At 46.5% G+C, this 23,404-nt stretch overlaps 3 pseudogenes; 2 read left to right on the top strand and 1 right to left on the bottom strand.

Annotated features, from left to right (window-relative positions):
- Positions 1 to 4,053: 4,053 nt before the first annotated feature.
- Positions 4,054 to 5,034, bottom strand: LOC135972550 (olfactory receptor 52K2-like; annotated as a pseudogene).
- Positions 5,035 to 13,791: 8,757 nt separating this feature from the next.
- On the top strand, positions 13,792 to 14,790 carry LOC101951573 (olfactory receptor 52R1-like; annotated as a pseudogene).
- Positions 14,791 to 22,211: 7,421 nt separating this feature from the next.
- LOC101951298 (olfactory receptor 52K2-like) lies at positions 22,212 to 23,168 on the top strand (annotated as a pseudogene).
- Positions 23,169 to 23,404: the final 236 nt, after the last annotated feature.

Here is a 23,404-nt window from a genome sequence, read left to right as displayed (position 1 = left end):
CAGCCAGGTAAAAATGTCTCTGCATTCTAAGTCATTGTAGTTCTTTAAATGTGAAAAAGACTGTTTAGTTCTTCATGTGATTATTACTAAAATTAGAGGTGTATGTATCTTATTAACTCTGTTTCCTAAACCTCCAGGAAGAAATCCCAGCCGATGTAGACCCGACCTATACCAAGCTTGCCAGCACTGTCTGTGATTTGGGCGATGTGTGATAAATGAAGGGAAGGAGGGTAGCTCCATATTATGGACACCCAGTCAAACAGTTAGCTATAAAATCCCTGTTAGTAGCTGTTCTCTACTTGCTTTACAGGGAAAGTGTTAAAAAAGTCCACAGGTAAAAGTAAGGGAGTGGGAACCTGACCAAAAGAGCCAATGGGAAGGCTAGAATTTTTTAAAATTGGGGAAAAAACTCTTCCTTCGTCTGTCTGTGGTTGTTCTCCAGAGAGTGGAGACACATAGCAGCAATGATATAAGAAGCTTTAGCCAGGTATGAAAAATCATCAGATCATACCTAGAATTACTTATTTGAAACCCCCAGATATGTAAGTAGATCAGGAAATGTCCAGGCAGACGTGATTAGGTTTATATCTTTTATTTTGTAAAGCTTGTGGACTCCTCTGTGCTAGCCCCAGGTGCTTTTGTTGTGCTTATAACCTTCTAGCTGGACCTCAAGAAAGTTATTTTGATGTGTAGTCCTCAAAAGTGGTTCTTTTTAAATCTAGGAAAAAGCCTAAGTTCCAAATATATTTTCTTCTTTTTTGATTTTTAATAAAATTTAACTTTTTTAAGAACAGGATTGGATTTTTGTGTCCCAAGAGGTTTGTGCATAAGTTGTTTAATTAGCTGGTGGCAACAGCTGTTTTCCTTTGTTTTATTTCTCAGCTCTTCCCTGAAGGGGGGTGAAAGGGCTTGAGGGTACCCCACAGGGAGGAATTCCCAAGTGCACCTTCCTGGGTTTTCGAAAGGGTTTTTTTTTTTTGCACTTGGGTGGTGGCAGCATTTACCCATCCAAGGTCAGAGAGAAGCTATAACCTTGGAAGTTTAATAGAAGCCTGGAGTGGCCAGTATTAATATTTAGAATCCTTGTGGGCCCTCACCTTCTGCACTCGAAGTGCAGAGTGGGGAATCAGCCTTGACAAGGTCTGACACATGGTCAGAAAGGGTTATGCAACTGGCAGGCTAATTGACCCACATTCAATGTTTAAGACATATTAGAGAACTATATAAATGGTAATTAGAGCTATTCCTTATAAATAGCTAATTTAGCCATGGTAAATGGACTAGAGCATGGAAATATCTCTCAATTGTTAGAGAATTAGAGGTAATACTAACTGGATGTATTTACTTATATCTTGTTAGATGTTAAACATGTAAACAGATGGTTCCTGTCTGTTGCTATATCTGTTGATTCAAAGATCAAAAGTAAATACCAACTTTTAAGTGAAACTTGGGTGTAATAATGTTATTGTCTATACATTGTCTATGTTTCTTTGAAGTTTGTAGTAAACTGCCTATGAACCACTTAATGGATAATTACCTTTTGCTGATGTATGGAACTAGTTATCTGAAAATATATAGAAAACAGGTAATTCTACTTCAAAGCAAGTATTCTTCACTATCATAGCTTGCCAGTGGTCTATAAAGGAATGCTTGGGCCTTGATCCACTCATCTCAAATGCGCTTAAGCTTCATCAGGGGAAGCTCGAGCCACAAAATTGAGGTCTCCAGTTCCATTCTGGATGATCTTGATATTGGACATCAACCTACGGCCAGTATTGAAAGAACTCTTTGCAACATTAAATCTCATCATCTCTACCATGAAACTGACTTAAGAACACTACTCATGTTTGTATGTATAATTACCTTTTAACCAATACTCTCTCCCTTTAAATAAATCTTAGTTTAGTTAATAAGAATTGGGCGTAAGCGTGTGTTTGGGTAGGATCTGAAATATTCCTTGACCTGGGGGTAATGTGTCCTATCCTTTGCAAGTGGTAGAATTTTCTATATGATGAACAAGATTTTCAGTAATCTTCATCATATTTGATTTGGCTGTCTGGGAGGAACCCCATGACTGGTTTGCTTTAAGGGCTCTGGCAGTGTCCAGTTATTGCAGGACAGAGGAAGGCCTTGGGATATTAACTGGGACTGCCTCCTACCTGCTGGCAGGCTCCTTGTCAGGCTGCAGCAGCTCCCATCCCAGCCCTGGAGCAGAGGAAGCCCTGCTGCTGTGGGGTGGGAGGTCGAGATTGTCTTGGGATGTACCCCCGGGGTGAAGCATAAAAGCTGTTGGAACTGCTGTGCCCCCTAACCATTCAGCTGTGTTGGCCTATCCCCCTGCCCTGCTGGTGATACACAGCCAGCCCCTCCAGGCGCTGTTGTCACCCAAAAGGACAGCAGGTGGTGCCACACAGCCAACTGAATTACCTGAGTTCTTTACCTAAACCACTCATGCACCAACAATGGGGGACCTAGCCCATTTCCCAGATCCACAGCCTTGCACCCCCGCTGGAGTATAAACCCAGAATTATACCATTTTGCCTTGCACAGGGAGCCGTATGGTTCAAACTCATTAAACAATTTACTCCCCACTCGATGTGGGGAAGATATGCAACAGTCCTTGTTCACAGAGTGAAGATTCCCAAGGACTTCACTCAAAAACACATTGATTACGATAAAACATAAAAAAGATTTATTAACTACAGAAGGATAGATTTTAAGTGATTACAAGCTACAATAAACAGATCAAAGCAGGTTACCTAGGAAATCAAACAAAATCACAATTTAAGACTTATACAAACTAAATAAGATTTGAATCAGCAATATCTCACCCTGATTGATGATACAAGCAGGCTTACAGATTCTTGAGGCACAGACTACATCTGCTTTGCAGCTTGGATTGCCCTCCCGCATTCCAAGTCCTTTGTCTTCCAGAGGTTCCATCACATGTTGAGTTGTGGGGGAGTGACGACAAATCATTATGTCACTCCCCATCTTTTATAGTTTCTTCCAGCTTATTGGAAAGTTTCTTCCAGCTTGCTATGCATGTTACAGGAGGGGTCCACCCCTATTGGTCAAATATTCTTCATTGTCCCCATGCTCCCTTACACAGAGTCCCATGTTAGTGAATTCTTCCGTAGATGGGTGTTGATGACAGCAACTAATACTGTCTGGATACTCTGTTGTTCTACCTGAAAGGCTGGTTGTGGGTGTTTCCAGCCTCACACCATACTTTAGTAACTTACACATAGCAAGATTTCATAACTTCATAGACAATGAAAGTGCATACAACCCAATGAGGTATTAATGTTTAGCTGATGAAGACTTTGAGAATGATACTTCACAAGACATACTTTGTACAAAACACACCATAATTACATCACCATGGTAAATGAGGGTTGCTTTGAGGTGCAGAGATCATCCAGAAAGTGACAAGGCTCCTTGACAGAACAAGGAGCAATGGTCTCAAGTTGCGGTGGGGGAGGTCCAGGTTGGATATCAGGAAAAACTATTTCACTAGGAGGGTGGTGAAACACTGGAATGCGTTACCTAGGGAGGTGGTGGAGTCTCCTTCCTTGGAGGTTTTTAAGGCCCGGCTTGACAAAGCCCTGGCTGGGATGATTTAGCTGGGAATTGGTCCTGCTTTGAGCAGGGGGTTGGACTAGATGACCTCTTGAGGTCCCTTCCAACTCTGATATTCTATGATTCTATGATTCTATGATTCTAAGGTGAGGGGAGGAGATGAGCGAGCGACAGGGTGGTGGGCCTTGAGGGGAAGAGGCAGAAAGGGGTGGGGCCTTAGAGGAAGAGGTGGGGAAGGGTTGTAGGGCTAAAGAGGTCAAGTTACCAGCAATTAGAAAAGTGGCAAACCTATGAGTTGTACATAGACATATTCCCCAGTTCGTCACACTGGCACAGCACAGTAAGGTCAGGGAAGGGTTTAATGTCTATCTGACTGCCCAGTAAGTGATTCAGGGAAGGGGGCCCAGCACCATGTCACCAGCCAGCTCTGCATGGAGCTCGGTGTGAGACCTAGAGCAACAGGAGAAAACTTTAGGTTCCTTTATGAGTAAAGAGCCCAAGAAGCCTGTCCCGGATCTCTTTGGTCCTCACCCCATAGATGATGGGGTTTAGCACGGGAGGCAGCAGGAGGTAGATGTAGGCCATGAGAACCTGTAAATTCAGGGCCACATTCTGGACAAACCGGGACATGAGGGAGGAGAAGAGACCTGGGATATAAAAGGCTAAGATGGCACAGAGGTGGGAGCCACAGGTGCCAAAAGGCTTGAGCCGGGCGTCCTTTTTGGGGAGGCTGAAGATGGCCCTGAGGATCTGGGTATAGGACACTGTGATAAAAAACACATCCAGACCAAGCACACAGAATATCACAAAGAGGCCATAGTAACTACTGATATGGGTGTCAGTACAGGCCAGTTTCACCACGGCCATGTGCTCACAGTGTGTGTGGGAAATGCTGTTGGTTCTGCAATATGATCAATGCCTTACCAGGAGGAGATAGGGTAGTATGAGCATGCTACTGCGCAGCACCACAGCCAGTCCAGTCTTGGTCACCACAGGGTTTGTCAGGGTGCTGGAATGTCTCAGAGGATTGCAGATGGCCCTGTAGCGATCAAAAGCCATGGCCACTAAGATCCCAGACTCCATCATGAAGAAGCAGTGAATGAAGTCCATCTGGGTGAGGCAGGCACTGAAATCGATCTCCCTGGAATTGAACCACAAGATGGTCAATGTTTTGGGAAGGATAGATGTATGCAGGACCAGGTCGGTGACAGCCAGCATGCAGAGGAAATAGTATATGTGCCCTCTTCACAATGATGAGGATACTGAAGTTCCCCAACAGGCTATGACATACATGGCGCAGAAGGGGATGGAGATCCAGATATTGGCCACCTCCAGGCCAGGAATGCCCAGAAGGATGAAGGTGGAGGGGTTTGTGAAGTCGGTTGTGTTGGAATCTGACATGGAGTAGGGGAGAAGGTGTCCAACTATGAGGCCAAATGGTGTCTGCTGCATGTGCCATATGTTCTCCTGAATTCCTGTATGTGCTCAGGCTCTAGGGTGATGGTCACAATACAAAGGCCTGGATGGAGAGACAATGTGAATATGAGACACTACATGCACTACTGGAATGTAGTTCTCATGGGTGAGGCAGATCGGTCACTCTTGAAACACTGAAAAATGATGTTTTCATTCTTCAGATAAATGAATTATGAACAACTGTCCCCACTAATGTCAATTCCATATCTGATGGTGCTCCATGCATCACTAATTGCTACATGTCTTGGCCTGGGAAACCTTAATAGGCACCAGTAGGAAACACAAGTGGTGATACAGGTAATCCAGAATTGTTTCTTAAGGCAATGAACGGCAAGTTAGAGAGTCCATCATGTAGGAAGCTCCCCATTTACTCGGATGCTCAAAATCTGAGAGTGGAGAAAAACCAAAGCTTTTCCAAGACATGTGCCAAAAGGAAACATCCCAGTTAGAACAGACCTCAGGGAAAAGACTTGGGCATCATTGATAGAATCTCCAGGGAATCACCTGATCACTTGCAGCAGTGGCCCAAACAAAGCCCAAATTCCAATGCCTAAGGAATGGGATAGCGGATAACCTGTTCTGGATAAGCTCAATTTTGGTCACCCAGGGTATGTCTACACTACCCGCCTGATCGGTGGGTAGCAATCCATCTATCGGGGATCGATTTATCACGTGTACTGTAGACACGATAAATCGATCCCCGATTGCTCTCCCATTGACTGCTGAACTCCAGCTTGGCCAGAGGCAGAAGCAAAGTCGGCAGGGGAGCCGTGGCGTGCCACAAGGACGCAGAGTAAGTAATTTTAATTCGATCTAAGATGCATCAACTTCAGCTATGCTATTCTTGTAGTTGAAGTTGCATATTTTAGATCGATCCCCCCCCCCAGTGTAGACCAGCCCCCAGTCTCTATAAAGGATATAGCAAATATAAACTGGAGTTCTGAGGTTATGAGAAATGGGGAGGCTGCCATATGCAGAAAGATATAAAAGTCTGGGTGTGTTCATTTTATAGAAGAGACAAATAATGTTAATATGGTAAAAGAGAACAAAATAAAAGAATGGAATTAATTACATTGTAATGGACAAACAGAGAAGAGTTCCCAACCAGGTCCTCAAGGAATCAATTATGAAACATTTAGAGGAGAGGAAAGTGATCAGGAACAGTCAGCATGGATTCACCAAGGGGAAGTCGTGCCTGACTAACCTAATTGCCTTCTATGATGAGATAACTGGCTCTGTGGATGAGGGGAAAGCAGTGGATGTGTTATTCCTTGACTTTAGCAAAGCTTTTGATACGGTCTCCCACAGTATTCTTGCCGCCAAGTTAAAGAAGTATGGGCTGGATGAATGGACTGTAAGGTGGATAGAAAGCTGGCTAGATCGTCGGGCTCAACGGGTAGTGATCAATGGCTCCATGTCTAGTTGGCAGCCGGTTTCAAGCGGAGTGCCCCAAGGGTCGGTCCTGGGGCCGGTTTTGTTTAATATCTTTATTAATGATCTGGAGGATGGTGTGGACTGCACTCTCAGCAAGTTTGCAGATGACACTAAACTAGGAGGCGTGGTAGATACACTAGAGGGTAGGGATCGGATACAGAGGGACCTAGACAAATTAGAAGGTTGGGCCGAAAAAAACCTGATGAGGTTCAACAAGGACAAGTGCAGAGTCCTGCACTTAGGACGGAAGAATCCCATGCACTGCTACAGACTAGGGACCGAATGGCTAGGTAGCAGTTCTGCAGAAAAGGACCTAGGGGTCACAGTGGACGAGAAGCTGGATATGAGTCAACAGTGTGCTCTTGTTGCCAAGAAGGCTAACGGCATTTTGGGCTGTATAAGTAGGGGCATTGCCAGCAGATCGAGGGACGTGATCGTTCCCCTTTATTCGACATTGGTGAGGCCTGATCTGGAATACTGTGTCCAGTTTTGGGCCCCACACTACAAGAAGGATGTGGAAAAATTGGAAAGAGTCCAGCGGAGGGCAACAAAAATGATTAGGGGTCTGGAGCACATGACTTATGAGGAGAGGCTGAGGGAACTGGGATTGTTTAGTCTCCAAAAGAGAAGAATGAGGGGGGATTTGATAGCAGCCTTCAACTACCTGAAGGGGGGTTCCAAAGAGGATGGAGCTCGGCTGTTCTCAGTGGTGGCAGACGACAGAACAAGGAGCAATGGTCTCAAGTTGCAGTGGGGGAGGTCCAGGTTGGATATCAGGAAAAACTATTTCACTAGGAGGGTGGTGAAACACTGGAATGCGTTACCTAGGGAGGTGGTGGAGTCTCCTTCCTTGGAGGTTTTTAAGGCCCGGCTTGACAAAGCCCTGGCTGGGATGATTTAGCTGGGAATTGGTCCTGCTTTGAGCAGGGGGTTGGACTAGATGACCTCTTGAGGTTCCTTCCAACTCTGATATTCTATGATTCTATGATTCTATGCTTCTAATATCTAAAAACACTTACTGTTTCAAAACAGCTAATTCCCAAAAGCTGAGGAAAAATATCACCAAAACTGATTGGGAGGAAAAATTGAGACAGAAAAATGGGAATGAAAATTGGGAGTTCCTTAAGAGGAGATGATTAGACAGCCAAAAATTCAAGATTCCATAGTCGAGACAGTAGAGAACTTTGGACAAAAACACGGTTCAGTAGCAAAGTGAAGGGAGCAATAAGTGGGGAAGGAAAGGAATATATAACAAATGGGAAAAGGGGAAAATAGATAGCAATTAATACAAATTAGAAGTTATGAAAATTGATAAGGGATGTTAAAAGCATCTGGGAAAAATCAGTGGTTGTAAGGGATAAGGATTAGTAAAAGGAGGTTATTCAGTATATTAAGAACAAAAGAAATCCTAGAAAAGGTTTAGGGTAATTACTAGAGGGAAAAAAGGAAACTTGTTAGTGTTGCAAAAAAAGTAAATGTGCTCAAGAAATAGTTTTCAAGGGGGATATTAAACAACATCTACAATAAAACCTTAGAGTTACGAACACCAGAGTTATGAACTGACCGATCCACAACACATCTCATTTGGAACCAGAAATACACAATGAGGCAACAGTGGAGCCGAAAAAAAGCAAATACAGGACAGTACCGTGTTAAACGTAAGGAATTAAAAAAAATAAGGGTAAGTTAAAAAAAAGATTTGACAAGATTAGGAAATAACAGAAAAGCTGGTTTGGGATTAGTCAATAAAAAAGTCTCAGAATATTATTAATGCCAGGCAAAAACATGATTTATGGAATCCAGGTCTTGTCAAGTAAACGTGATTTCATCCTTTAATGAAAATATGTGTTTCGTTGATCAAGGGAACTGCCCAGGTGCAATAGATTTTTATTTCTCTGGAGTATTTGATTTAATAGGGGAAAACATTCAGAAAAAATGAACACTATAAAATATCAGTAGAGCACACGTTAAATGGACCAAAAATAGGCTAAGTGACAGATCTCAGGAAGCAGTTGTCAATGGGACATTGTCAGTGAACAGGGCTGTTTTTTAGTGGAGTTCTTCAGGGATCAATTCTAGGCTCAATGCTATTCAATGATCTGGAAGAAAATAGAAAATCATTGCAGATAAAATTTGAGGATGACCCAAAGATTGGCAGAGTGGTTACAATGAGGAGGTCAGGACAGGCATACCGATTGATTTGGAGGTATTGGTGAGGTGGGCCCATGCAAACAAAATGTTTTAAGACAGTCAATTGCAACACAGAAAACAGGCCCAACCCACAGAGTAGGGCACTGTATTAAGGAATGCAGGGACCCTGTAAAGGATTTAGGTGTCATTGTAGAAAACCAATCCATTGTGAGCTCCCAGTGCATAAATTGATCAAGTGGAGAGTTTCATGGGGAGAAAAGCATGAATAAGAATGGACTCTGTAATCTAGCAGAGAAAGGCAGAGCAGGGCCCAATGGCTGGAAGCTGAAGCCAGAGAAATTCCAGTTGGAAATAAGGGCCAAATGTTTAGCACCGAGGATGATTAATCATTGAAACAAACTGAGAAGGGAAGTGGTGGAACCTCCAATTCCCCATATTTTCAGACCCAGACTGGATGCTTTTATGGAAGATCTGTTTGAGGGTTTGTCTACACTTAAAATGCCACAGTGACCCTGCCTTATCACTTCAGTGTAGACACTATTTACACCGAAAACAGGGGTTCTCCCATCCGCGTAGGTAATCCATCTCCCCGAAATGTGGCAGCTAGGTAGATGGAAGAATTTTTTTTTTTTTTGCTGTATCAAAAAAGGCAAATGCAGTTAGGTTGCATTATCAGAGGCATATCATGCAAGTGATGGTAGGTGATAGTACTACTCTAATCAGCGCTGGTTAGGCCTCAGCTGGAGTGTCCTGTCCAGTTTTGGTCACCAAGGTATAGGAAGGATGTAGAGAAACTGAAAGGATCCAGAGGTAAGTGACAAAGATGATCCAAGGAATGGAATACAAGTCATATGAGAAAGCTGAAGGAACCACACACATTTAGTTTAGAAAAGAGGAGATTAAGGGGACACGATAGTCTTCAAATACTTGAAATAAGGTGGAGAATAGTTGTTCTCTCTTACCAGAGGACAAGAGGCAATGGGTTCAAACTCCAGCATAGCAGATTTAGATGAAATCTCAGGGAAAATTTCCTTACTCGATGAACAGAAGGACAATGGAAAAGATTCCTCGGGATGTTGTGGAAGTTCTTTCGCTGGCGGTTTTCCAAAAGAGGGTGGATAGTCAACTCTCTGCGATGGTTTAGACACAACAAATACTGCATATTGGCAGGGAGTTAGACTAGCTGACCCTTGCAGTCCTTTCTCACCCTCTGGCTCTATGATTCTATGATGTAAAATCCTAGTGTAGACCAGGTCTTAGTCAAACAGAAGATATGGAGCTCAATACAGAGGTAAATGTGTGAAATGTAATTATTTATGTCATACAGGAAGTCAGAGTAGATGATCTAATGGTCCCTTCTGAACCTATGTATCTATTGATAAAGAAATTAGATCAGGAATTTATATTTAATGTGTCTCAAAACAAATGGAAAAGGGAACCTTCAAACTCCACAGACATTAATAGAATATCAGGGTTGGAAGGGACCTCAGGAGGTCATCCAGTCCAACCCCCTTCTCAAAGCAGGACCAATCCCCAACTAAATCATCCAAGCCAGGGATTTGTCAAGCCTGACCTTAAAAACCTCTAAGGAAGGAGATTCTACCACCTCCCTAGGTAACCCATTCCAGTGCTTCACCACCCTCTTAGTGAAAAAGTTTTTTCCTAATATCCAACCTAAACCTCCCCCACTGCATGTTGAGACCATTACTCCTTGTTCTGTCATCTGCTACCACTGAGAACAGTCTAGATCAATCCTCCTTGAAACCCCCTTTCAGGTAGCTGAAAGCAGCTATCAAATCCCCCCTCATTCTTCTCTTCTGCAGACTAAACAATCCCAGTTCCCTCAGCCTCTCCTCATAAGTCATGTGCTCCAGCCCCCTAATCATTTTTGTTGCCCTCCGCTGGACTCTTTCCAATTTTTCCACATCCTTCTTGTACTGTGGGGCCCAAAACTGGACACAATACTCCAGATGTTCACACCTCACCCAAGTGAGGAGCTCACAACCTCCAGCTAGTTCTGAAAACCTCAGATTCACCTCCAGAGGATGGTGAAGGTGCAGGCTCCCTCTTCCAGGCCTTCCTCTGCGTCCCACCCAACAAACAGTCCCTAATACACTGTCGGTCCATTTCCCTCTTGGTGTGATGGAGAGATTATAGTTCGAGCATGGATGATAGGACACCGGGGTTCTATCTGTCATCCTTCCACTCATTCTCTGTGTGACTTTGGCCAATTCATGTCTCCCCGTGCCTCAGTTTACCCATCTGTATAATAGGGATCTGTTCATGGTCATTTTCCTTTGCTAGGTGTTTTGAAGATTCTTGAATGAAAAGTGCTGCCCAGTATGATGAAAGCTACTGATGAGAATTACTGATCTCTGATCCCTTATCAACAGCCCCGGCTGTCTGCAGAGAGTTTTTTTGTCCCCTCAGTCATCTGTCTCCAGATGTGTCTAACTACTATTTACCCAGCCCTCCTGGGCATTTACAGGGTGTCAGACCCTGTGGAGATCTAGGCATTATCCCTTATTTTCTTACTAATCAAATATAATTTTTAAATATACAGAAATGCACAGAATAGCCAATTCCCCTTTGACTCAGTGGGGAGGCCAAGAGTTCTCATCTCCCTTTGGGAAGGTCCCATAATTGCTGTTTACTCCTGAAGCTGCATAAATAGCACAGAAGTGCAGAAAGGCCTGTCTCCAGTCTCTTTACATTCAGATGCCGCTTCTCCACTAGAGGCTGAGTAAACCCCACTGGGATTGCACAGAGCTTTATTATAAATGGTGCACAGCCCTGTGTTGCGATCAGCATGGGATGCTGCTGCAGATGCTGGCGTGAGAGAGGTGTAGGACACGGCTACCTGACTGGGATTCCCAGAGAAGACACTTCTGTCTCAGAATTCACAGGTACCCATCTCTTGCTGAGGAGCTCACCTGCTTGACAAACTGACTGCAATGTGTGCGTGGTGGGATAGAGAATAGGTCTGGGGTCCTTTCTGCTCCACATAGCCATTAAACATGGCAGGGATCTTACCACAGGGTATGAGGTTGTTACAGTATGTCACTCTTTGCTGTCCCCGCAACTGATGGCTTAAGTGGTGGCTTAACCCAGAGGTGGCTGCATTTCAGTGGCACAGTGGATCCTTCAGGGTGAAAGCTGTTAGTAGATGTACAATACAAGGCCAAATTCTGAGGCTTTGGCCCTTAGTTTGCTCAGGCCCAACTGAGGCAAAACTCCCTTTTAAGTATAAAATGAGTAAACACCTCAGAAGCCAATGCTCTGTAAATGCACAGGCACTCTCACCACCTCCTTAGGCATTTCCGGGCTCTGACTGTTAAGCGGGGGGGGGGGGGGGGGGGCAGTGTTCTTACCTGACTTTCATCTGCTGTAAGGCATGGAGGTGCCTGGGCTCCTCACTGGAATAGTTGTAAGAATTTTTTAACATAGGCAAGACATCTTTTCTCCTAGCTTCAATCAAAAACTCGGCTGAACTGTTATGGATAAAATTTTGAAAAACAAACAAATAACCAATTCAGCAGGAAGCACACACCCACCATGGGAAATTTCAGTTTATATGGTTAAAGTTTGGGAGAGTTATAAGCAACTAAAATGAGGTTTTCTAATTAAATGTGTCATACAGCCTTTACTACAGGTGGTGTCACCAGCACCACCTACAATGCTAATCCTTTTGTGAATCCCTGTCAGCTGAACTCTCTGCTTGCTTTGGATATCAGTCGATAGTGTGCCCTTGTTGCCAAGAAGGCTAATGGCATTTTGGGCTGTATAAGTAGGGGCATTGCCAGCAGATCGAGGGACGTGATCATTCCCCTCTATTCGACATTGGTGAGGCCTCATCTGGAGTACTGTGTCCAGTTTTGGGCCCCACACTACAAGAATGATGTGGAAAAATTGGAAAGAGTCCAGCGGAGGGCAACAACAATGATTAGGGGGCTGAAGCACATGACTTATGAGGAGAAGCTGAGGAAACTGGGATTGTTTAGTCTGCAGAAGAGAAGAGTGAGGGGGGATTTGATAGCTGCTTTCAACTATCTAAAAAGGGGTTCCAAGAAGGATGGATCTAGACTGTTCTCAGTGGTAGAAGATACCAGAACAAGGAGTAATGGTCTCAAGTTGCAGTGAGGGAGATTTAGGTTGGATATGAGGAAAAACTTTTTGATAGGAGGGTGGTGAAGCACTGGAATGGGTTACCTAGGGAGGTGGTGGAATCTCCTTGCTTAGAGGTTTTTTAGGCCTGGCTTGACAAAGCCCTGGCTGGGATGTTTTAGTTGGGAATTGGTCCTGCTTTGAGAAGGGGGTTGGACATCCAAACATTATTTTTGGTTTGGCCTCTGCTGCAAATAAGCAGGTGTTTCCGTTGATCTGCTATCAGTGATTCCAGGTTCTTTTTCCCTGAGATATGTTCTAGTTGGGATGTTTCCCCTTGAACATGTATTTTTTTTTCCACTCTCAAATTTTGAGCTACCAGATGAATGGGGAACCCTACAGCATGGATTCTCTAGCCTGGGTTTCATTGCATTAAGGAACAATGATGGATAACCAGTATCCAAACTTGTGTTTCCTACTGGTGCCTATTGAGGTTTCCCACACCATGACATGTAGGAATTAGTGACTCATGGTGCACCATCAAATATGGAATTGGCATTAGTAGGGCCAATTGTTCATAATTCATTTATCTAGGTACCCAGACTCGTGTAGGGTGACCAGACAGCAAATGTGAAAAATCGGGACGGGGGTGGGGGGTAATAGGAGCCTATACAAGAAAAAGACCCAAAAATCAGGACTGTCCCTATAAAATCGGGACATCTGGTCACCCTAGACTCGTGTGCTCTTGTGGTGCCTCTTAAGTTTCCCACCACCACAATGATTAGGAATTGTTGATGCATGGAGTATCATAAAATAATAAATATGCATTAGTAGGGTCAGTTGTTAATAATTAATTTATCTGAGTAATGAAAATGTCATTTTTCAGTGTGTGAAGAGCGACCAATCTGGTTCATCCATGAGAACAGCCTCCATTAGTGCATGTAGTGTCTCATATTAACATTGTCTCTCCATACTGGAATTTGTACTGCAACCATCACCCTAGACCCTGGGCACATACAGGAAGTGAGGGAGAACATACGGTACATGCAATAGACACCATTCTGCCTCAGAGTTGGACACCTTCACCCCTACTCCATGTCAGATTCCAACACAACCGACTTAACAAACCCCTCCACCTTCATCCTGATGGGCATTCCTGGCCTGGAGGCAGCCCATGTCTGGATATCCATCCCCTTCTGTGTCATCTATCTCATAGCCATCTTGGGGAACTTCACCATCCTGTTCATCGTGAAGAGGGAGCCAAGCCTCCATGGACCCATGTACTATTTCCTCTGCATGCTGGCCATCACTGACCTGGTCCTCTCCACATCCACCCTCCCCAAAATGCTGAGCATCTTCTGGTTCAATTCCAGGGAGATAGATTTCAGTGCCTGCCTCAGCCAGATGTACTTCATTCACTGCTTCTCAACAATGGAGTCTGGGATCTTAGTGGCCATGGCTTTTGATCGCTATGTGTCCATCTGCGATCCCCTGAGACATTCTACCATCCTGACAAGCCCCGTTGTGGCCAAGATTGGCCTGGCCATTGTGCTGCGCAGCGGCATACTTGTATTGCCCTATCCCTTCCTGGTGAGGCAGTGGCCATATTGCAGAACCAACATCATCCCCCACTCATACTGCGAGCACATAGCTGTGGTGAATCTGGCTTGCGCCGACACCCGCATCAGTAGTTACTATGGCCTCTTTGTGCTATTCTCTGTGATTGGTCTGGATGTGTTTTTTATCACAGTGTCCTATACTCAGATCATCAGGGCCATCTTGTGCCTGCCCACAAAGGATGCCCGGCTCAAGACTTTTGGGACCTGCAGCTCCCACCTTTGTGCCATCTTAGCTTTGTACATCCCAGATTTCTTCTCCTCCCTCACGCACCGGTTTGGCCACAATGTGCCCCTGCATATTCTCGTTCTCATTGCCAATGTGTACCTTCTGGTGCCCCCCATGCTACACCCCATCATCTATGGGGTGAGGACCAAACAGATCCGGGACAGGCTGCTCCGGCTCTTTACTCATAAAGGGACCTAAAGTTTTGTCCTGGTGCTCTGGCTCTCTGACCAAGCTCTGTGCAGAGCTGGCTGGTGACATGGTGCTGGGCTCTCTTCCCTGAATCACTTACTGGGCAGTCAGATAGACATTAAACCTTTCCCTGACCTTACTGTGCTGTGTCAGCATGACAAACTGGGCATTCAATCTGTGTACAATTCACTGGATTGCCACCTTTCTAATTCCTTGAAACTGGACCCCTTGCCCCAGCTCTTCTACCTAGGCTTCGCCCCTGCTCTGCCTCTTCCTCGCAAAGGCTCCGGCCCTGTCACTTGCTTCTCTATTCCCCTACCCTTTTCTGTCTCTAGATCATTTCCACCACCCCTCTCGCCCACCACCTGCAAGGGAGCCATTTCAGATTTTGCTAGGAGTGACAACTTTAACCGTGATACCAGGGTCTACTTGGCTCTTGAAAACTCTAGGTTTTTTGCACATAACTTAGCTATTAGATGACAGGAGAACTGTATCTAATTCCTATATAAAAGAAAGAAAATTAAATACATATTAAAGCCACTCAACTCTAATACAAATATGTTCTGACATCTTGTGAAAGTCACTTAAGGGCCACAGCTTAGGGTTAAAATTTTAATGTAGTTTCTTACTTTGCTACTAAATCTGCAGAGAGAGAGATGCCATCAGGACTCCTGTGTTCTGTCTCTACTCTGGGAGGGGAATGGGGTCTATATCAGAAATCAGAACGGCCATACTGGATAAAATGAACAGTTCATCTAAGCCAGTATCCTGTCTTCTGACAGGGGCCAATGCCAGGTGCCCCAGAGGGAATGAACAGAACAGGGAATCATCCAGTGATCCATCCCCCGTCGCCCACTCCCAGCTTCTGGCAAACAGAAGCTAAGGACACCATCCTTGCCCATCCTGGCTAATAGCCATTGATTGACCTATCCTCCATGAACTTATCTAGTTCTTGTTGGAACTGTGTTATAGTTTTGGCCTTCACAACATCCTCTGGAAAAGAGTGACACAGGTTGACTGTGAAGAAATTCTTCCTTATGTTTGTTTTAAATCTGCTGCTTATTAATTTCATTAGGTGACCCCTAGTTCTTGTGTTATGTGAAGGAGCAAATAACATTTCCTTATTCAATTTTTCTGCGCCATTCATGATTTTATAGACCTCTCTCATATCCTCCCTTAGTCATCTCTTTTCCAAGCTGAAAACTCCCAGTCTTTTAATCTTTCCTCATATCAAAGCTGTTCCATACCCCTAATCATTTCTGTTGCCCTTATTTGTACCTTTGCCAATTCCAATATATCATTTTGAGATGGGATGCCCAGGTCTGCATGAAGGGGAAGGGGAGAGGATGGGAAGGAGTGGGGAGGGGTGGATTGGGGGCGGGGTCTGGGGCAGAGCGGGAGTCAAGCACCCCCCCAGGTACAGGAAAATTCGGCACCTCCTCTCCTAGTGACCCTGAGATTTACTGGGCCCTCACTGGTCTTCTTCAGAAAGCAACTGGTCACTTGTTGCTGGATCCACCTCCATGTTTCCTGTCACAAAATTGCCACTAAAAATACAGACTATACTCAGTGCTTAATTTGTAATGAAAGAAATGCCGGGGCTCAAACAATTCAGTGCCTGGGCTCAGGCATTTTTTTTAACATTCACAACTGATGCAGCAAGCCCAGAGGTCCTGGAGCTCTGAACTGCCAAGCCTAGAGGTGTCAGGGGTCATTCCTGGCAAGTCCTGGAGCAAGCTGAGCACTGACTATACTGTCCTGACGTTCCCTTTCCATCTCTGCCATTGCTGTCATCACCACGGGTGTTCATTATGATAGTGAATTTGAGGGGAGGTCTCCATGGAGATGCGGAGTTGACAAGGAGGACTCCATAGTGACGGTGAATGGGAGGGGAGGGTACATGAGACAATCTCTCCATTAAAATGCTTCCCCCTATGGAATAGCATGAAATCCCTGGCTTAGAAGACTCTGGGGACCATTTGATAGATCTTTGTGGTTCTGGCCCCTGTGACAAAAGTTCCTCCTCTGCCTTGGTGGATCTGTCACTTTCTGGCGGATTTGCTCACCTCAGAGGTTCACAGAAGTCATCCGTTTGGCTCCTTTTGTCAGTGGCACAAACCTGCCGTTCACTTATCAAACCTCATCACTGGCCAGCATGGGGAAAGGGAGGAGAACAATCACCTCAGTCTCTGCTGACCCATCTAGTGGTTTGGGGGATAGGCCAGAGCCCTTCCCCTCTGGTGGGACCCACAGCCCAGGTCAACTCCTCTTGTATCAAATAGGGAGTTGGGGGGATGGAGGAACCAGGGCCCGCCCTCTACTCCGGGTTCCATCCGAGGGCCCTGTGGATTGCAACTGTCTATAGTGCCTCCTGGAACAGCTGCACAACAGCTACAACTCCCTGGGCTACTTCCCCATGGCCTCCTCCCAACACCTTCCTTATTCTCACCACAGGACCTTCCTCCTGATGCCTGATAACGCTTGTACTCTTCAGGCCTCCAGCAGCACACCCTCTCACTCTGAGCTCCTTGCACCTCTGGCTCCCAGCTCCTCACACTCCTCTTGCTCCCAGCTCCTTGCACCTCCCTCACTAACTGAACTGTGCATTTTAACGCAGCTGGAGATCTGGCCCATTGCAGCCAGCTGAGAGAGAGACCTGATTCAAATCATTCTTGCTCACTGTGCATTGCTTCCTATGGAGAGGAGTGAATACCTGCAACAGAGGAGGGAAGGGATTGTGATGTGAGGATTACCATCCATGTGGGTAATGGGATTGGATGGCTCGGCCCTGACACTTATGGGACAATGGTGGCTAATTATTCCCCTGGAAGGAATCTCAGCAGAGAGGAGATGGGTGGAACAGGCCTGGGAGGCTCAGCTGCACTCCCCATCCTTAGCGGCAGCAAGGGCAATGGATTCTTCCTTAAACTGGGGGGGAGGCACGAGGCACCACCCACTCTGTGGACCCACCACTCCTCTTCCCCCCAAGTTCCCACCCCACTGATGAGCCAGAAGCCGCAACTGGGCTCGGGAACCCAGGCCCCTCCATCTGCCCAGAGTGGGGGGGCCCAAGAGCTGCCCCCGACCCAAGTCCCCACCCACTGGGCCTCCTGCCCAGGGCAGGTGGAGGGTCTGTGGCTCCCCACAGCTGCCCACATGGCTCTTACCCCAACCAAGCTCCAGCTTCTGGCCTGGGTGGGGCCTCAGGGTCTGAAGAGCCACAACAGGGCCATGGAAAGAGCCTCCTGAGCAGCTATGAGGAACTGTGGACCCTCCACCTGCCCTGGACAGGGGACCCTGGGGGCAGGTCCATAGGCTGGGCTGGGGCTGCTCTCAGGCTGCCCCACCCTGGGGAGATGGAGGGGCCAGGGCCCCCGGGTCTAGCTCCGGCTTCTGGCTTGGCTTGGGGCAGGAACTTGGGGGGATGAGGAGGGGCAGGTGGCCAGGCCATGATGAAAAGTGGATGGACCATGGCCCCTTGGATCCCCTGTTCCATAACCCCTCAGAGGAAGCCTCTGTCGGTCAGAGACGAGGCCTATTGGAATGGCGTGGGTGATTGTAGCTTGACCCACCATTAAGCTTTCTCCAGGGCTGTCAAACCAGCATCAGTTCCAGCAATAAATTCATGTGAGAAGTGCAAACCTTTCAGCTGGACTGATTCTGTTGTGTCTAAATTCTCTGTTCTCAGGATTCGCAGCTAGAGCAGAGCTGCCTTGCCTGAGTACCAGGGAATGCCAGGCTGAGCCCTGCATATGCTTGGGAGAACAATGGCCATCCTCACTGCCGGTACTTTTTGGAGAGAGAACGCAGGAGGTTCATACTAGGTGGCTTACCTGGCATCTATCGGCGGTTGGGATTCCTATGGACATTGGTGGGAGCTTTGCACACAAAGCACCCAAGGGATTGGGACCAAATGATTTCATGACAAGAACAGAGAGCACACCTTGCTTGCTTGCTTCTCCCCCAGTGACGTTCTCACTTCTCCATCTAGTGTCTGCGAGTTTGTCTACACAGCAGCTGTAGACGTCGCTCCCAGCTCTGATGGAGCCAGCATGTTAAACACAGCAGGGTAGACGTGGTCATGCAAGGGGCCAAGTTCAAGCCCATCAGAACCCCTAGCTGTGTATTTTGGAGGCTGGCCTGCCCCACTGCTTGCATTGCAGCAGCTACACGTCTATTTGTAATGAGTGCGCTGGGTCAGACCTAGCGCGGGTAAGTCTACCCGAGCTGGGAATTCCACCTCCAGATGTTGCCCGCCTTTCTCTAAGGAACCTTTCGGTAACTTTACTCACACCATCAGTACTAACCGCACAGGCATTTACAGCTCAGCCTACAATAAAGTGGAGCTTGGGCCTCATGTATATATGGGGTTGCACTGGTTTAATGTAAACTCATTCAGTTCAATTGGTGCAAAAGACTTTGTGGACATTTTGATTTCAGGCTAATAGTGGCTTATTGCAGTCTGGCTGTTCCTATCTTCTTGTTCCTGTCCTTCTGAAGTATCAATAACTCTACATTAAAGATAGCATTACCGGCTTTAGAGGGCAATGCCCTGCCCTCTGCCTACTCTGTCCTTCCTAAATAGATCGGCTCTAGTGATTCTAATGTTCCAGTTGTGCATTGTTCCACTAGGTTTCACTAATACCAACCATATCAAATTTCTTGGCTTCTGCTTTCCCTGGGGTTACCCCAGCCTGCTCACTCGGTGGGGATTGAGAGGGCTGGTGAGGGATAAAACCAAGGGGCTGGACACTTGTGACGATCAAAGATCACTTGCCAATTCATGAAAGTTTTAGGAGCATTGGACCTGGTGTCTTGGTACAATTTCAGCCTGCGGAATTACTTTGTATCTCCTGAAGGATTCCCCTGTAGATTTACCTAGCTGTGCATTTTTTTTCCACTTCATGCCTTTAATTCCTGCTGTGCAGTGCCGGATAGCTAGGCAGAGAGAGGGCTGTGTGCAGAGAGGGATGGATGGAATAGATAGGTGGAAGCAACCAGGGCCGGCTCCAGGCACCAGCCCACCAAGCTTGTGCTTGGGGCGGCACCTGGAGGGGGGCGGCGTGGCGCTCCGGCTCTGGCCGCCGGGGAGAGCGGAGCCGTAGTGGGCTTGCTGCCCTCCCTTGACGCTCTGGCCGCCGGGGAGAGCGGAGCCCCGGCCGGGCTCTCCGCCCTCCTCCCGGCGCTCTGGACGCCGGGGAGAGCGGAGCCCCAGCCGGGCTCTCCGCCCTCCTCCCGGCTCTCCGGACACCGGGGAGAACGGAGCCCCAGCCGGGCTCTCCGCCCTCCTCCCGGTGCTCTGGCCGCCGGGGAGAGCGGAGCCCCAGCCACGCTCTCCGCCCTCCTCCTGGTGCTCTGGACGCCGACATGGCCCCGGTGTTTCTGATGCCGACATGGCCCTGTGCTCATGCTAGAGAAGCCTGGCTGGGAGTGGTCCTTAGTTCTTATGGGGATTTGTTTCACAGTCTGAGCCTGGCCCATGGGAAAGGTCTATCTGATGCATAAATGAGTTTTACATTCATAGTAGAAAGTTCCATTAAGCCTGAGGAGCATAGGAGTCACGTCTTCATCCCGGGGATTTAGGTCCTTTTACACATGCTGGGTCCAGGCCCCTGAATGCCTCAAAGTTAGGCCAGAGTGCTTGAACATGCCTTGACTGGAAGGTTCTGATGATCCCTAGTGTGCAGAGGACACCAGTTTGATCTGCACAGTGTGACCTCTCATGTATGGGGCATGCAAGATCATGATGCACAGAGCACGCCATTTTGCTCCACAAAATGGCATCCTCTGCACCATGTGACCTCACAGACACCTTATATACAAAGTCACTCTTTGAGGAAGATGCATCCTCCATGCTAATATTAAACTGCTCAAAATGATACTAAACTGCTCAAGTTAGTTAAGACCAAAGCAGACTATGAAGAACTTCAAAAAGATCTCATGAAACTAAGTGATTGGGCAACAAAATGGCAAATGAAATTTAATGTGGATAAATGTAAAGTAATGCACATTGGAAAAAATAACCCCAACTATACATAAAATATGATGGGGGGGCTAATTTATCTACAACTAATCAGGAAAGATCTTGGAGTCATCATGGATAGTTCTCTGAAGACGTCCAGGCAATGTGCAGGGGCAGTCAAAAAAGCAAACAGGATCTTAGGAATCATTCAAAAAGGGATAGAGAATAAGATATACTGGCATTAGAAAAGGTTCAAAGAAGGGCAACTAAAATGATTAGGGGTTTGGAATGGGTCCCATATGAGGAGAGATTAAAGTGGCTAGGACTTTTCAGCTTGGAAAAGAGGAGACTAAGGGGGGATATGATAGAGGTACATAAAATCCTGACTGGTGTGGGGAAAGTGAATAAGGAAAAGTTATTTACTTGTTCCCATAATAGAAGAACTAGGGGCCACCAAATGAAATTAATGGGCAGCAGGTTTAAAACAAATACAAGGAAGTTCTTCTTCACACAGCGCACAGTCAACTTGTGGAACTCCTTGCCTGAGGAGGTTGTGAAGGCTAGGACTATAACAGGGTTTAAAAGAGAACTAGATAAATTCATGGAAGTTTAGTCCATTATGACTATTAGCCAGGATGAATAAGGAATGGTGTCCCTAGCCTCTGTTTGTCAGAGGGTGGAGAGGGATGGCAGGAGAGATATCACTTGATCATTACCTGTTGGGTTCACTCCCTCTGGGGCACCTGGCATTGGCCACTGTCAGTAGACAGGATACTGGGCTGGATGGACCTTTGGTCTGACCTAGTATGGTCATTCTTATGGGGTCCCAGGAGGAAACAGTTCATTAAAATGGGGTTGTGCTGGCAAAAAGTTTGGGCTTGATTCAACTTTTAACTCAGAAGGGCCACAGTTATTCAATGAAGGGCAGATTTTCTGTCTTCTTCTGGATATTTAGAAAGGGACATTTAGAAATATCCTATGTCTGAATCCATTAGGATATTTTGGGGAACATTAGCTCAGTTTAATGTCCCTGTCCCTTAGGAAGACCCCGCAGGTGTCCTAGCTTTCCTCTTCATGACAGGGGCACCTGTATGTTTTGTATGGGTTAGTTGTTTGTGGATTCACTGGCTTGAGTTTGTGAAATCTTGGACAAATTCTACACTCTGATCCACACAGGGATCTTGGAAATGTGGATTTTACCACTGCTCAGCATTGTAAATCTACACTGTCCAATAATGGCTGAAGCTATGTGGCATTCAGAACAGAATGGCTGGAATGGTTAGTATGTATAATGGATTAGTTATGATTCAGTGCCCATGTGACGTGAGGGGTATATTGGATCAATTACTGTTGAGAAAATGCCACCTTGTTATGTTCCCATTAGCTGATTAATGATTGTTTTAATGGTTACTTACAGGAGCAGGAGGCAGCCATGCCATGGAACTGACCACACCCAACCGGCCCCACCATGGCAGCTTCCAACTCAACCATGCCCCACCCTCCACCTTCATCCTCCTTGGCATCCCGGGCCTGGAGGCGGCACATGTCTGGATCTCCATCCCCTTCTGCTCAATCTACATTCTGTCTGTCCTAGGGAACGGCCTCCTCCTGACTGTTATCAAGACTGAACCGAGCCTCCACGAGCCCATGTACCTTTTCCTTTCCATGCTGGCGCTCGCCAACCTGGTCGTATCCACCACCACCCTGCCCAAAACCCTCCGCATATTCTGTTTCAGGGACTGGGCCATTCACACCAATGCCTGTCTGGCCCAGATGTACCTCCTTCATTCACTGTCAATCATGGAGTCCGGGTTCATGCTGGCCATGGCCTTTGATTGCTACATTGCTATCTGTAACCTGCTGCAACACTCGGCTATCCTCACCCATCAGGCCATAGCCCAAATAGGTCTCGGTGTTGTGATGAGGGGGGCTGTGTTAGTAGACCCACACCCATTCCTGCTGCAGTGGCTCCCATACTGCAGAACCCGTGTCATTTCTCACACCTATTGTGAGTTCATGGCACTGGTGAAACTGGCCTGTGTGGACACAACAGTCGTGAGAGCCTATAGTCTGATTGTGGCATTTGTAACAGCGGGGTTAGATTTTATCCTCGTTGTCCTGTCCTACATCCCTGATCCTCCGGGCCATCTTCAAACTCCCCTCCAAAGAGGCACATCTCACATCCCTAGGCACCTGTAGCTCCCACATCTGAGTCATCCTAGGGTTTTATATTCCAGCTTTTTTCTCCATTCTCACCCATCGTTTCGGTCACAGCATGGCTCCTCTTGTTCACATTATTGTAGCCAACGTAAATCTGCTGGTTCCACCCATGATGAACCCCATCATCTATGGGGTCAGAACTAAAAAGATCCGTGAAAGGGTCCTCAGAGTCTTCTATAATAGGGGCTTTCAAGCTATTTCATAGGGGGAAGCATATCTTCACAGAGAGCATTTCATAAACCCATCCCTCCCATTTACCATCGCCCGTGGCATCTTCTCTGCTCTTCTTGATCATCATACATCACTAGAGCAACTACAGCACTGATTGGCATGGAAAAGCAATACTGGGAAAGTATGCTGTGTATTTTTAGCTTCCTGAAAATTACAATTTTGTAGCTGGAGATAAAGAGGAGTGTCAGTGATGTGAGCAGCCAGCTCTCT

Source organism: Chrysemys picta, chromosome 1 (genome assembly GCF_011386835.1).
Source record: "Chrysemys picta bellii isolate R12L10 chromosome 1, ASM1138683v2, whole genome shotgun sequence".
NCBI lineage: Eukaryota > Metazoa > Chordata > Testudines > Emydidae > Chrysemys > Chrysemys picta.
The sequence above is the reverse complement of the archived record's forward strand: the minus strand, read 5'-3'. Positions and strand labels throughout refer to the sequence as shown.